The sequence below is a fragment of the Octodon degus genome, unplaced genomic scaffold (genome assembly GCF_000260255.1).
Source record: "Octodon degus isolate 3935 unplaced genomic scaffold, OctDeg1.0 scaffold00024, whole genome shotgun sequence".
Taxonomy (NCBI): Eukaryota; Metazoa; Chordata; class Mammalia; order Rodentia; family Octodontidae; genus Octodon; species Octodon degus.
The window spans coordinates 15,775,638-15,780,126 of NW_004524600.1; positions in this window are offsets into that span (position 1 = coordinate 15,775,638).

Below are 4,489 nucleotides of genomic sequence, written 5' to 3' on the forward strand. Positions count from 1 at the left end.
TGTTTGCACATAAGTCCAAAAATCTCACCATATACAACCTTGAAGCAGGACAGTCCCACAATATTCCTTTTCCTGTCTCTTGCTTTCCTTCACCACCCCCTTCTTCTTGAGCAACCATCTACCTGAGAGATATCATAGCAGCAACTGGCATGTCATGACAAGCAGCCCATGTTCAGTAGACCAGAAAGACAAGCACTCCGAGCATGAAACTACTATTACAAATTACCATCTGGAGTGCAGTAGCTTCGTTCACAGGTATCAGTATGTATAGTTAGCCAGGGTGAGAATCTTTCCCAATAACTGCTAGATTAAAAAATCTTCTGAAGATTCTCAGTATCATTGCCTTGCTCATCTTCTACATATAACTGTCTGGTTTGACGTTGTCATGTTTCCTAGCTCTTCTCCTTTCCCTCACTTGATTAGTTAAGTCCTTGAGATCCTGTTTTGCTTTTGCTTGTATTATATCTTTCTATTTTTATTTCTTCTTTTGAGTTCCTATGCTAGGGAGACTATATGATATTTACACATGTGTTTCTGCTTTATTTCACTTATGAGTATATATTCAGGTGGCATCCACTTCAATATAAAGGCTTCGAGTTTATCATTCTTAATAGCTGAATAATACTCCACTGTGTAAAAATACCACATCTTTCTCAACCATTCCTTAGGTGATGGGCATCTTGGTTGTTTCCAAGATTTGGCTATCACAAATTGTGCTGCTATAAACATAGGCACACATATATCCCTATGGTATGATGTTTTCAGATCCTGTGGGAAAATTCCCAGTAGAGGAATAGCTGGTTTAAATGGGATTTCCAGTCCATCTTTTCTAAGGAGTCTCCATACTGATTTCCATAACTATTGCACCAGTCTACATTCCCACCAGCAGTGGAGAAAAAATTTTTAAATTAAACTATGCGTAATGCATTACTGAAAATCCTTCCCTGTATCAGGACTTTGAATTTCAAACACTACTCAACTGTATAGAATTTTTTTCCATATTGCCCACCAAGCCCCTAGCCTCTGTCCTGGCAGCCTACATTGTTCTCTCCAGATTTCAAACCAACACACGAGCAAGGCAGCAATCAGAAGCTTCCCAGAATTATCTTCACCTCTGGAGAGTTCTTCTGCTCATGGCCAGGCTGATTCTTAGCCCAAGCCTAGATCTACAAATGCTGTTGTATAAAAATTCTACTGAACTAAAAAGGACTATTTTTGTTTATTTTTTAAGTAATATAATTTTGTAGTAACCATTCTTGCGTGGCTTGAAAAATATAAATTAAATCTGAGCCCTTCTGTGGACAGGCTACAACTTTTGCTTGGTGTTTTCTAAGAAATGCTTACATCTATCAATATGCATCTCTTGCAACATTCAAGTATCTGAAAGTCATTCTCAGGAATATGATCATGAAATTAGTAAGATCTCTGTCTCAATAAATTCATAGGAGGACAGAATCCTATCATTTACAACTTCCAACTGACCAACCAGCTAGAATGTTCTCAAACTTTAATCTCATTTATATTTACCAACCTTTTTTTATTTTCTGCTTCTCTTATGCTGCTTATTCCCTTACTGTCCCCTACACCAAGATTACCCAAATCAAAATGAAACTAAGCTTTTATTTACTCTGCTAAACATTTTTAATTAATGTCCTCATTTCTCTAAGTGTTGTGTATGATATTTTACAGAACACACTATCCTGTATGATGCTTTAATATTTGAGCTAGAGATGATGATGAACTTAGTGACTGACAAAAGAAGGAACCTTAGGTTTGGGACTGAACTACAGACATTATAAATAAAGGCAAAGGATGGCGTGAGGACTGGGATGACAGAGAGGAGAGGGGAAATAAAAGTATCAAGATATGTATATGTGCATATATATGTAGTACATGTTGTATGTGTATGTACACCAAGACTTTTACATGTTTCCCAAGGTGAATGCATTTATCATCAATCACAAACAAACACTAATAGAATTTAAGAAGATGAAATTATAATATAAGACTAAAATCGTTAAATCTTGGAAGATACAACAGCTTGAAACCAAGATTCATCACATTATCAAACCTATTAATTCCCAAAAACCACTGAGAACCTTTCTGCCTGACCAGATGGGGACAGAGACTTGAATATGTCTTCTATGTCCTTGTCAATTATTCTTTGAAAAAGATCTTTCTTCTTGTACACCAATGCCAAATATTTCATTCATATACCTATCATCAAGTGAAACTTGCTTTGTAGTAAAAAGATGAATCCATGTAGCTCCTGCATAACAATCAGAATAAGAAATTTGTGCAATGGATACTTAAGTGTGTTCCTGTGAATATTTTAGAGATATGGCTGTAATTAAAGCTGGTATCAGAGCACCTAGCCTTAAAATTAAACATTAACCACTAAGATTGAGGAATAATACTCATAAAATGCCAAACTTTCTCAGTGCAATTGCTTACTCGTTAAATATAAAAATAACAATTCAGAAATATTCACTCTATGATGTTGTAAACACAAACTATTAGAATGACTGAATTCTGAGTGGTAGTTATAAAAAGAAGCACAAGATTTCATATATTCTATTCATTACTGATTTATGTCTTGCTTCCAATTTTTTTTATGTTCCTTTAATTTCTTAGCTTCCCCAAAACATTTATTCAGCATGTTCTATCTGTGTAAAAGAAAAAAAACAAAAAACAAAATTGAGAGTACATGGTACAAAATGAGATCATCCTTTAGTTAACATTTAGTTAACAATAACATTTAGTTAACAATAATCCTAGTAAAGAGCCAGTGTGTTAGCTTTCTGTCTTGGCAAAAAAACAATCACATAGCCTGAAGATAACTGCTCAGTGGAGAAAAGGTTTACTTTGGCTCAGAGTTTTAGGGGTTTGAGTCCATGGTAAGCTGATTCCATTTCCTTTAGGTTCATGGAAAGGCAGAAACCTCACAGTGCATGACAGTGGCAGAGGAAGTTGTTCACCCCACAACAGCCAGGAGGCAGAGAGAAAGAAGAAAGGACTAGAAATAAAGCACATCTTCCCAAGGCGCAGACCCCAGGGACTTACTTCCTCTACCACACCCCACATCCTACAGTTTCCGTATCCTTCCAACAGTGCATTCAGCTAGGAACCTATCAAGGAATCAATCCACTGATGAGATTGGAGACCCCAGGATCCCCAATGCCTCACCTCTGATCATTGCTGTCTTTAATTCTTGGGCTTCTGGAGACCTTTCCTATTTTAACCACACAACCACTATTTAGCTACAGCTTTTCCAGTTAATATATTAGAAACTGTAGTTTTAAATGGTTCCCTCATTGACTAGTAAAATATCACTTTCCAGTTACATGTCTCCTTCTCCTCTTTTTTCTTCTCTAGAAATGCCCTTTTCCTTTTTCTTCTTTTAAAATTGACCTTTGAATGTCATTGTTCAAAACTGAAGGAAGAAACAAAATGAGCCAAGTATCTTTCTTTCCTGAAAAGAAATTCTCATTCATATTATCAATGAATATGTCTTAAATAAATGAATTATATGTAGGGGATATGAAAATAAATTAGTGAATTAGCTAAAATCATGTTAAGAGTTGAAGACTCTCAGATGATTATTTTATTTCAGATCAGATATTACCCTCAAGTCCTTTTATTTCTTTACATTTCATATGAATAAAATGTAATATTTACTACTTATGTTATTTAACATTACTATGGGATCTCACAAAGTTTTGCTTTAATCTTTATATCAATAATCCTTTAATATTTTATCTTTGGCCTTTGTCTAACTTATACAGTGTGGTATGCAAAATGTCTGTCATGGCTTTGTTGTAGATGCCCTCAATTTGCCCTCTCAGTGTTGCTAGAGTTACATAAGGTCCTGGGATTTTTCTACTTGTCCCATGGAATTTTTCAAAAATGTACTTTTCAAGTAAGCATATTATTTTATTTACTATCATATATTATATTACCTCAGATATGAGTTAATAGAAAAAGTGAAAGATATAGAAAATTAAAATGTTAAGTTGAACTTCAGTAAAAGTAAAACGTATATTTATCAAAAATCACCATTAATGTCTTAGTTAATTTTCTCTCATTGCTGAGAAAAACATGTGACACCCAGAATTAGGGAAGGAAAGGTTTATTTAGCTCACAGTTAGTGGAGGTTTCAGTCCATACTCAGCTGGCTCCAAGGTAGAGCAGTGCATGGCAGAGAGCAAATATTCATGGCAGTAGAAAACAGCAAAGAGCAAAAGGAGAGGCCACAGCTGTGGCAACTAGCCAGCCTCTTTCACATTCTTACCTTTATATGCAGATTATTTTTTCCAGGGTGAGTGTAGCTCTCATAGCCAAAATCCCAACATTGGATCATGAACCAATCACAAACTCTAGAAGCAATGCCGTTAAAATTGACAAAATCCGGGGCTGGAGAGATGGCTCAGTGGTCTAAAGCACCTACTTGGAACAAGCTTGGCAAAGCACAGGGACCGCGGTTCAATCC